This window comes from Hemicordylus capensis, chromosome 1 (assembly GCF_027244095.1).
Source record: "Hemicordylus capensis ecotype Gifberg chromosome 1, rHemCap1.1.pri, whole genome shotgun sequence".
Lineage (NCBI taxonomy): Eukaryota > Metazoa > Chordata > Lepidosauria > Squamata > Cordylidae > Hemicordylus > Hemicordylus capensis.
Window position 1 is genome coordinate 51,940,564 of NC_069657.1, and position 12,536 is coordinate 51,953,099.

Here is a 12,536-nt window from a genome sequence, read left to right on the forward strand (position 1 = left end):
GTTCATCTGCAGTTGCCACCAGGTCATCTGGTGGCTATACCGGGACAGGCCTGCTCTGTTTCTTCCCCGAGATTCTGGAATGCACTCCCTGCTAAGAGAAGAGCCTTCCCAGCTCTGACAACTTTTTAAAAGTATCTAAAGACTTATTTTTTCACACAAACTTTTTAATTTGACTGTGGTTTTGAATAAAGTTTTCATTTTTAATCTGTTTTATGTTCTAAACTGACCAGAGACAGAAGTTTGGGGAGAGTCTAGACATTTAGAAGATAGATAGATAGATAGATAGATAGATAGATAGATAGATAGATAGATAGATAGATAGATAGATAGATAGATAGGCATGGGGATCTGCACAGAATGTCAACTGTTTGCTGATGTCCAAACTGTTACTATGTACAGTAATGCTACTCAGGAATTACTCTACAGGACTGCTTAATTTCAAAGGAGCTATTTAGTCTGGATGACTGCCAGTGAGACTGGTGTACATTTGAAACTGTCCATGTACATTTGAAACTGAATCTATCATGTAGATGCAAGCTACCTAGTACCAGATTTCCCTTTACGAGCAAGGCACTCGAACCGGGCTGAACTGGTTCAACCCAGTTCAACCAGGTTCAATAGCACAAACTGAATCAGCCAGTTTTAATGAACCAGTTCGTGGACCAGCGGGTTCAGTTTGAATTCGGTTCAAATTCGCACCAAACCACCTCTGCAAGTTCCATGCATATCCCTACTTAAGCCCCCCAAATGTTGCCATAATAACATGCTTGGCCCTTGATGTGCTTAGTTTTTCTGAGCTGACTGTGGGTAGCCCCTGATCCAGATTAGGACATGGCAAGGAGGAAGCTTTAACCCTTTGTCCTGCCATGGTCCTGATCCAGACTGAGAGCTTCCATAGTGGCAATGGAAGCTTTCCTCCTGGGTCAAATTAATAGCAGCCATGTTGTGTAGACGGGGTAAAGCCCTTGCTCATTGTCACAGTCTTGATCCTGATCAGGCCCCCTATGATTGCTATTTGGCTTAGAAAAGCTAAACAAGTCAGGGCCAAGCACATTGCTAATGAATCATGTACGTTGGCCCTTACAACAGGCATTTAACATGTCTACGCCTGCTAACGGGAGAAAGAGACACCTTTCAAACTGGTGGCTCTCTTATATTAGTAGTAGGAAAGCAACTGTTCACATTCAACACCCGCATAGCATCCCTGCCAGTGGCTATTACTGGTGTCTACCTTGTGTTTCTCGTCAGCCTTTCGGAGGCAGGGAACCATCTTCTTCCTATTCTCTTTTCTGCGTAAACCACTATGATGACATCTTTGGTGAGAAGCAGAATAATAATCATTGTACAAGAGAGAGAAATGAAAAGCTGGTTGAGGCATTTGAAGCCCTAAATTATGACAATAGCATGGTGCACAATAACTGCATCCATGCACAAAAGGGAGTGTGCCTGTGTGTCCCTTTCTACTGGAAATGCCATTAGAGTCATTTGTTCCCTTCCGTTTCAATGATGAGCTTGTAGTAATGCAGCTCAAAGAAAAAAGAAACCATGTCACAGTAGGACAGAATAATTTACATTTTTCCCCATTTCCCTTTCATTTCTTTCAATGAGTATGAAATATTTCTTGCTTTAAAGACCCCACAATGCCTAAAGCCAACAAGATATTTCTTTTTATTGTTGGTCTCAATTGGAGTAACTGCCACTCTTTTCTCAGGCTCTTTGAAGCTGTGCATCTCAGAAGGGAGCCAGGGTGTTCAAGACAAGTCTATTTTCAAACAACAGGCCTTTTACCCCCTTGAGTGAAAGCTACAGCATTTCAGATACTGAAATAAAATGTAAGCTCCTGTGGCGTTCAGGCATCCTAGTGTTTCAGAACGATGGGAAAATTACCGTGGAGCTGAAATGTGATGAGAGAGAGCGGGGAAAAGAAATAATTCGGTTGGATTTGGGGAGGCTCTCTTGTTAGCTGCTTAATAGATCAAAACTGGTGTCAACAAAATATCAGGAGTGATTTTCCTCTAGTGCTCCATTCTATTTCAGATGTGTAATTAATATGGCTGTGCAGTCAGAGAGTTCTGATAGTACTATCAGATCCAATAGTGCCACTATTGGAACTATCAGCATTAATTTTGGCACAATTTTCATTGAGTTCTATTGTGTTGGAAATGTTGGAATTAATCCTCTGTTGTATCAGATCTATGTTGCGATTGTCAGAGAGGATTCTCTTACTCTCTTACTCCACTTTCTCTTACTCCACTTTTTGTAGCTGTTTCTATCATGAAACATTTTAAAAAATCATTAAAAATCTAAGGATGGACTGATCACCTTCAATTTAAATACACTTAGTCATGCACCACCATGAAAAATTGTAAAGGTTTCTTCCCAGCCATTTTGGAGTTATTAATTTTGGGGATTTCCCATTGATTCCTATGGGAGGGGATCTGATTTAAGTTGGAATATCCAACTAAAATTCCAATAAGATCCAGTCACAATATTAAAAATGGGTTCTGATTCCAATGCCAATAATTTCTATATCGGATTAGTTCATGTCAAATAACATACAATATTTTAGGGGGTGCACAGGTTTAGTAATTAATCAGAGACTATGCACCTCCATCTGAGAACCATGCAAAGCTATACTTCCCAATAAACATAACAAGCTTCAGCCAAGCATCTCAAAATGTTAGGGGCTGCAGAACCTTGAAGTGTGTGTGTGTGTCTGTGTGTCTTGGGAGAAGTTGGTCATTTGGAAAAAGCTCAGCTAAGGCAATCTTGCTTAACAAATATTTACATTAATAACACAGTAAGGAGAAATCTTTGCTGGTGGGTGGATTTTTCATTGGCTGATACAGGAGCGGAGGGAGGTTGGCGGTGGCCCATGTTCGGCCACCGCCACAGCCCTCTGGCCCCGCCTCCACATCTGACATCAAAAGTGTGTGCTCAGCAGTACAGGAGTGCAATCACACAAAATGCAAAACTTGTGCAAACATAGTTGTGTAATGGACAGCCATTGGAAACAATGGTTGTCCGTTGTGCAACTGTATTTGGACATATTTTGTTTTTGTGTAAGAAAGCTCTTGTATAACCGCCTTGGGATTGTTTTAATGAAAGGCGGTATATAAATTCAACAATAAATTAAAAATAACTACACACACATTTCATTAAAACACAAGTGGAAGATTGCACAGTATGTCAGCCATAGTTTTTGAACCAAAACCTCTTTTAGCTTTCTTGCCATGTACCAAGCTGTAAACATTCTAATTTTAAATGTATAGATTACATTGGTCTGGTTCATTCTGCATCCCACATGTCAAGAGTTACCCAAGGGCATGCATTGCCCATGTGCAGCTTGAACCAAGGGGTTGAGAGTAATGGCTGATTGGATCTTGGTCTGCCTAAGCAACAACCTTGCAACTGGGTGAGATTGGGCCAAAGTTTCCCAGTGGAGGTGGGGAAGAGGAGTTCAAAGCTCTTCTTGCTCTGTTGGAGGAAAGAGTCCCATGGTGTTTCTGCCCCACCCCACTTTTCTTTCCATACTTGCTTGTAATGACTGCAGCCTTTGGAAAAAACTACAAGTCCCATGCCAGGGGCATAGCTAGGGGAGAGGGGGTCTGTGTTCACCCCTCTCCTTGATGGCCCCTTGGAGTTAGGGAGATAATGAAGAAAATGGCGGGGTGGAGCTGGGGGCCCCTCAGGAGCTGGCGGGCCCAGGTTCTTTGAACCCATCGGCTCAATTATAGACATACTCCTGTCCCATGCTATCTGCGCCACTTGGCACCTAAAGCAGGATTTAGAGGGAAGAGAATACCTATTAAGCAGAAGTCATGCTTGAGTGCTCCCTACAGAGTCAAGAGGACATTGCACAACCTATCACCTGCCCCGCCCAGGTCCCAGATAAAGCGGGGGGGGGAGGCAAGGCAGGGCATGTCTGGTCCAGTCCAATAGGCATGTCAGAAATCCATGGAGTTCTGGTTCTACAGCTGGGGCACTTCCAATGGTTCCAAACGATCAGAGGCTCCCTGTTATCATGAGAGAATTCCTTCCAATGACCCCTAGGATAGTGCATGACCCCCAAGATAGGGTATGATATGTCTGTTGGAACAACATAATTGCACATCCATCTTTTCTATCCTGCTTCCTTATACACCAAAGAGGATACTTAATTTGGAATTGCCCACCTCCAGCATCAACTGTTGCTGGTACATGTTTCTGCCCACTGATACCACCTCTGCTGAGTATCAGTACCCTGTGTCTATCAACATGACAATTCCCTAAATCATTAAAGGCAGCTGCATAATTTGAGACTGGCTGGTGAGCCTCAGCAGGGGCATGGAGTTCCTTGGGAGGAGTGGGATGGTTGAGCTACACTGGCTTCCTCATCTCCTCCTCAGCCCTCTCCTGGGCTACCCAGTCGCTTGCCCAAGGGATCCTCCTTTCTAACCCTTGTCCTCTGGCCCTATCTCATCATCGGCCGGAGGCTTAAATGGGTTCCAACAGTCCATGCAAATCTGGTAAGAGCCCAAAATCCCACCTCATAAGACTTCTGGCCAGACACGTTCCACCAGCCATACCCAGCCAATCTGGTCCATCCCAGCCCAGAAGCTCTGCTCCTGAGGTAGCAGTGACCACCCCTCTCACCACCTTGGCACTAGGGACACTCCCTCATCTGTCAGCAGCGGAAGCAAGGTAGGCAAGTCTGCTGTGTGAGGGACACGGGCAGGACTCCACACTCTGTTCCTGCTAATCAGCTCCCTTGGCATATATGCAGGTGCATGCACATGCACACACATACACACACAGAGGGAGGCTTCACGTGACATATGACAAGTACGGATGCTGTGAAGATGCACTCTCTTGGCACAAGCCACAAGCTCCAGTCCCAGCATGTTGTGTGAATCTGCCAAGCCACATTTCCTTCTGCCACTCAACATCCACCACCCAAGTTCAAATCTTGGTTACAGATGGCAGAGGGAAGTGAGGCTTGGCAACCCAACTGGTGAGTTCACATGACATGCCAGCACAGGAACTTGCAACTCGCACTGAAAGCACATGCTTGTCTGCAGCTGGTGGCTTGTGGCAGCCGTATATGCCACATATTGTGTGAAGCTGTCCTTAGAAGCAAAAACAAACCATCTGATAAAATTATCCTAAACTTCTGCTTAGGAGAGACCATGAAATTCAATGAGAATGTCAGTTTCTCCTTGGGGGAACCCTGAAAAGCCTGCAGTTTCCCCACTTTGGAGAAATTCCTCCTCAGAGAAATGTACAAAGTGGAACAAAGGAACATAGGAAGATGCCTTATATCAAGTCAGACCATTGGTCCACCTAGCTTAGTATTGTATGCACCAGGGGTGCAAAACTCAATTGACCCTGTGGGCTGGAACCAACCATGACTTGGTGTGGGGCAGCCAAGGTCAATTTTCAGCACATTAATTATTACATTAAAATGAATTTTTAAAAATATTAATGAAACTGAGGGGCGGAGGGTTGGAGTCAGGGGGAAAGGCAAGGGAAAAGAGAGATAAGGATGGTGTCAGTGACTGTGCCCCCAACAACAGGATCAGCAAGGCAGGTCTCAGGCATCTGGTCTCAAGTTGTCAACTGTTTTGAGCCACAACTCATTGTCAGAGGGACAGGCCAAGAGCTCTTCATGGCTCCTGATGTTGCTGCATGATATCCCTACCTTCAGGCCAGCAAAAATGTCCCTGCAGGCCAGATCTGGCCACCATGCTTTATGTTGTGTGGGCCTGGTCTACAATGAGTGACAGCAGGACTCCAAGATTTCAGGCAGGAGTCTTTTCTCAGCCCACCCTGGAGATGCCAGGGTTTGAGCCTGGGACCTTCTCAATGCAAAGCAGATACTCTACCACTGAGCTATGGCCCCATCCCCTAAGCGGAATATCTTAGAGCAGACAGAGCTGACATGTAGTCACCCATCCAAGTGTAAACTGAGGCAAAACCTGCTTAGCAAAGGGAACAATTAATGTTCGCTACCACAAGACCAAGTCTCCATTCAGCAGTATACACCATTAATGCCTAAGCCATGCCAAGCCTAAGCAGAACCATTTTGCATAACAGGACATGGCTCAATAATATAGTTATTATATTGACAAAAGAGAGCATCTAGAACTTAACCTGGAGATTCAGTTATTGTATTGGCATTGCTGGACTTGCAAAGTAACAGCTCTAATTTGTTGGTTCAGAACATTAGGGTAGCAAAATTTCCCTGTGCTTTCAGAAGTATACTTGTAAACATTAAGCTCCTCAAAGGCTTCTGACTTCATGATGCTCTTCCTCGATGATGCATATTAAAAGCCTGTGGAAGCGAATCATCATTTGGACAATACACAACAGGCCCTTGGCTCCACATTCTGAGAAGGAAGCAGTTCAGTAAGCAAACACTTTGAGCCTCTAGAGGGATTAAAGGATCTGCTGCTTTACAAAAGGAACACACTGTGATATCCAATGGCATACGGTTTTGGCTAGTTCTCTTGGCCAATTATGACATCATTCTTTTTTCCTCTAAGGAGGGAACCCTTGTCCTGTGGAGGGAGAAGAATGAAAAAACGCCAGAGCTGTCATAAGGCAATTTGGTGCCCCAACAGAGTGAGTGAAGGCCAGGGTGCCACAGCAGACTTCATGAACATGATGCTACTTCTAGGATTATTCTCTGCCTCTCAGAAGAAGGCTTTGTGCTCATGTTTATTATACTCTATAAAGCTCACTATAAATAGTATTTCATAAAACACCTGGAGCCCTGCCAGACAGTGATTTTACTTTGGAAGGGCAGGTGTCATCATCCAGATTTACGCCAAAGTCCCTGCGAGCTATTGGGGAGCACTCAATACATGATTTGGGTTTTTCATTGCGCATTGGAGCTTAGCCTGATTCATGTTCGGGATAAAAAAAATTCCATTTTTTTAATGTCGGGTTTTTGGGCAAATTCAAAATATCCAATATGCCACGTAAGTCACAGTATTTCAACCCTCTTAATCCTCCAGTAAAGCCTGCTGCCTGCAAAACCATTCTTTTAAAAAGGGTAAGATGTGAGAAACAAGAATGGTAGAAAACATGGAATTGTTTTCAAGGAAAAAGTACACAGTAATTATGTTGCCCATTGCATTTGATTTGCTGCAGATTAAAGTCAAAATTCCAAAGCACTGCACGGCCCAAACAGTCACACACTTTACCCCTGCTAACTTGGCAAAGAGGTACCTTTTAATGTGGTGATTCTTTTTATTTAGCAGGGGGAGAGTAACTGGCCCTATCCACCCCCAGCACAATACCTCCAGTGACTGTTGCTGGTGTCTATCTTGTGTTTCTTTTTAGATTGTGAGCCCTTTGGGGACAGGGAGCCATCTTTATTTATTTTATTATTTCTCTGTGTAAACCACTCTGAACCATTTTTGGAAGGGCAGTATAGAAATTGAATGAATGAATGAATGAATGGAGGCTGCTGGGATTGCTCAGAACAACCACAACGGCTTCTGTTCAGATTCTGCTTCCTTGCATCATCAACATGCAGTCTGGGAACAATGAATATGCATGTGTGTGGAGTGGGGGCAGGCTCCATCCCAACCTACATGCCCTCCTTTGCATATCTGCAAAGAGGTCCTGAGCATACAGCTGTTCTCATGGGTTGTCTACAGATGTCCCAATGAATGCAAGTTGGATGGGAGTAGGAACCTGTCACACTCCCCTCCACACATATACAGTGGTCCCTCGACTTACAAACTACTCAACATAAGTATTTTTCGAGTTACAAACGGCAGTTTTAGATCCGGTTTTAGATGCGGTTTTTTCGACTTACAAATTTTTAGATGGGGTTTCCTCGACTTACAAATTTTTAGATGGGGTTTCCTCGACTTACGAATTTTACATGCGGTTTCCTTGACTTGCCTGCCTGTTTACTGCCTGTTTATTCTTGAAAAGAAATGTTCCTGTGCAGTTTGCAAGCCTTACTGGGGGTCTGGGTCTTTTTTCTAGGCTCCGGAACACATTAATCCGTTCCCAATGCATTCCTATGGGAAACCACTTTTCGACTTACGAATTTTTCGACTTACAAATGTGCATTCGGAACGGATTAATTTCGTAAGTAGAGGGACCACTGTATGCTGTTTCCAAGCTGAATACCTGAGAGGAGCTCTGCTTGAAGAAATGGGACATGGGGTGCCTGACTTGGAGTTTTACTAGTTTCTTTGACCTCTAGCCAATTTTAAACCATGCTTTAGATATTTTGGGAGACAACCTAGTTCCTGACCAGATCTCTCCTCCTCCTTCTCCTGCCCCACCCTCCTTCCTCCTCCTCCTGCCAGTCAGCCATTTTATAGTTTGTCTTGTTGCATCCAAAAAAGGGGTGGCCCTTCCTTCCATGATGCAGGGTGAAGCAGTCGCCTCAAACACAGGTGCTGGGCAGGTCAGGAAGCTGTAGGCCCCAGCAACCACAGGTGCCACCTTACCATCCACTGCCACCACCCTTGCTCGCTTCACTGGGATATTCTGTTCATTTCCTCCTCCTTGCCCTTTGGGGCACACTTCTTCTCTTTCCCCAACTTAAGCTATGAATGTCCATGCTGCCACTGCCTGGCTTGGTGGCAGAATCTGGTGGCAGAGTGCTCAAGTGCTTCCCCCACTGCTTCAGCAGCATGACCTGACAATGATGAGGACCCGCCTGCAAATGAGGGGGGCGTGCAGCATCATACTCTGGTTTGGCTCAGGCAGCAAAATCTCTTGGACTGCCCTTGGGACTGATAATCCACTTTATTCTTTATGGGGGGGCCTGAGGCACAAGTAGAGGTACTTGCAGATCTTCCTTGGGCTACTACATTAGTGGTTCACATACTGTGCAGCGAGCCGCCGATCTAAGTGCAAGGTGATCTGAGTGCCAGGCCATCAACAGTCAATGGCTCACTTGCTGCACAGCAAGCCACTGATCTAAGTGACAAGCGTGCTCACTACTTCCAAGCCCCTTTAGAGCCCACTGGTGCAGTTTGAGAAAGCGGGGAGGCTCCGTGGCTATTAAGGAGTGTGTCCGCACACTTGGGAATGCAGTGGGATGACACACATCTTAGTAACCACAGCACCTCCCCACCTTTGCAAGCCATGCCGGCAGGGTTTAAAGTGGCTCGGAAGTAGTCAGCATGCTTGTCACTTAGATCAGTGGCCCACAGCACAGCATAGGCCCATTCACACATTATGTTTAGCAGTTGTACAACGAGGGTACAGTGTACACAGGTACTGATCTGTATCCATGTACAGTCATTTGCATGTTGTCCTGAACGTGTTTAAACAGCAAGGCAACAGAGTACTTATGTGGGGTTACAGTATGTCCAAGGGTTTTGTACATTAGTTAAATTTTGTATATCACGTTTTCTAATTTATTGAGTAGCAGAAGTTATTGAAATAAATAGAGCTGCTCAAAAGCAATAGACAGGAACTCTCCCTTCAATCAGGCTTCTTCTTTTTCCATGTCATAAATTATGTGTGTAAATGTACTTTCCAGAGAAGATTTAAATTATGGTAATATCATTATTTCTAATCATTAATTGTAATTATTCTATAACAAGAAGTGCAGAAGTAAATTTCATATCTGTACCATGCATTTGAAGGGCCTGTATCCAGGCTCACTTTTAAAATGAACAGAGGTACAGTCATTCACACATACACATGTACAACTGTAGAGACATCTCTGCCCTTGTACAACATAATGTATGAATCAGGCACATGTGAGCCGATGATTGTTGATTTACTGCTGCACTTTTAAAAGTCAGGACTGAGTTTAACTATTTTGTATTCCTTCTGGTGATCTATCATGGAAAGGTATACATAGTACAGTTGTGACTGTACATAGTACAGTTGTTCCTTTCCCCCTTCTTTTCATAAATATGAGTGCTTCCTGAACCAACAAATTGTGGTAAAGAATATTACAAATCTCATATGCTGTGTATTTTCTTTTCAACAGTAAACATTTTATCAATTGGGATACTGTAGATCTGAGAGACAAGAGTTAATTTTATGTTGCAAAAACTCTGGAGGCAGTAAACGATTTTGAAAGATCCCAAGTCAATTATAATGTAAGAACTCATTTATTTTGTTAAACGTGACCAAACAAGCAAACAACATAAAATATGCATAATAATGCCACTTTGGCATAATTTACAGAGTACTTATGCTTAAAGATCAGAACGTACACAAATCTTTATTTAATCACAGGACAAATGAGTCATCCATGTACCAAATTAGTAATGACTGAAAGACTTGTTATAGAATAATTACAATTCATGATTAGAAATAATGATATTACCATAATTTAAATCTTCTCTGGAAAGTACATTTACACACATAATTTATGACATGGAAAAAGAAGAAGCCTGATTGAAGGGAGAGTTCCTGTCTATTGCTTTTGAGCAGCTCTATTTATTTCAATAACTTCTGCTACTCAATAAATTAGAAAACGTGATATACAAAATTTAACTAATGTACAAAACCCTTGGACATAACCCCACATAAGTACTCTGTTGCCTTGCTGTTTAAACACGTTTATCATGTGCTGCTTATCATACCACACACATGCCAGGCACATTTCCCACAAGTACTTCTATATATCTATCGTTTCCATAGAAATGCATTTAACGGTTTGGGCTGTAAGAGACTGCTCCCCTCCAGCCTCAACCGCACTGAATGCAGATACAGCAACGGGTGAGCAGCCATCTGCTACACATCTGATTCTCTGGATTGGGGTCAGAGAAGGAACTGGAAGCAATGTGTGTCTGTAGAATTCACTGCAAGAAATGCAATCAATTTATTGGTATGCTTTATGTTGATTATTATTATTATTATTTTTAGGCATGGAAACAGGTATTTGCACATAGATTTGCTGCCGTGCAGCACAAAATGGCAGCCCTCCCACAAGTTCAGCAATTGGCCTGTGGACCCAATCCATCTGTTTTATACAGAAGGGAGTGCTACATCAATAGTAAGCAATTGTCCCCTCCCACAATGAATAGGTGATGGATGGTATGGGTTGCTTCCCTTACAAGGTTGTCACAATGCTAATCCATTATTTGGGATATGTGGAGTGAGACAAGGGAGGTTCTGAAGTGAGTCCATCTTTCCACAGGTACCATATTTGTCTGACAGCAATTCAGGACTGCTGGAGGCTTCTGTTCTGTCTTCCAACCCTGATAAATATGCGAATCTATAATTGCAGAGCTGGGTGTGTGATTTCTGGACTGGGATCAGTCTTTATTTATTGTTCAGTTTCTATACTGCTTTTCATTAAAATAATCCCAAAGCTGTTTACAGTATAATTAAAACAATGCATAATTAAAATACAAATTAAAAGTACAAATATTAAATATAAATATATCTCTATTTAAAAGTTTAGAAACCTATATAAAACAGTAACACATAAAACACACTGCAGAAATAGTTAAAAAAAACCCACCAGTTCTCTCATATAAAATCCTGGGTGAACAGCCACGTTTTAACTTGCTTTCTAAAAACTGTGATGGAGACAGTGGAGCAGATGCCAGCCTGGAGAGCATTCCAAAGCCTGGAGGCAATGACTGAGAAGGCCCTCTTCTGCGTACTTGACAGCTGAGCCGCTCTCACTGTTGGTACGTGGAGCAGAGCCCCCTCCCATAATTTGGTTAAGTGGTCAGAAACCGTTGGGAGCAGGCAGTCCTTCAGATATCCAGGGCCCAAACTGTTAAGGGCTTTAAAGGTCAAAACCAGCACCTTGAATTGGACCTGGAAACAAATTGGTAGCCAGTGCAGCTCTTTCAGAATGGTTGTTAATAGTATTCATCTTGAGTAAGTTGGCATTTCTGATGTTTCTACAGGAGCAGGCATGATTGTAGTTTGCAATGTATGTATGTATTTCGCTGCATGAATGTGGTTCATGTGCAGAGGGATTCCCATAAGGCATAAGAGAGTCCTGCTTTTCTTGATCAAAATGCACAGGTAGCTGATTGAGCTGTTCTGGGGAATGGGAGGTCTGTGCTTCCCTCTTATATACCTATCAAGCCTCCTCCTTTGTTCAATCACGTTACTTATTCTCTGAGGCTCAAGTGAGTTGTTGAGTGGAGAAGCAAGGCTGCATTTGATAGAGGAGGTACACTCATACCTTCCTTTCCTCCTTCTGCAAACTGAGTTAGGCCCCTGCTAACTGAGCAAAGAGGCAACTTTATAAAGTGGTGATTCTCTTTATTTAGCAGAGGGAGAGCAAATAGCCCTATCCATCCCCAGCACAGCATCCTTCCAATGGCTGTTGCTGGTGTCTATCTTGTTTCTTTTTTAGATTGTGAGCACTTTGGAGACAGGGAGCCATTTTATTTATTTATTTATATCTATGTAAACTGCTTTGGGAACTTTTTGTTGAAAAGCGGTATATAAATATTTGTCCTTGTCATATTTGTCATCATTGTCACACTGTGTATATATTTGTGTGTGCACCAAGATGTGGGAACAACAAAAGCAAATCTCAGAGTTCAGTTACATTCTATGGGGACCTCTCCACATCCAGAGGTACACCTAGG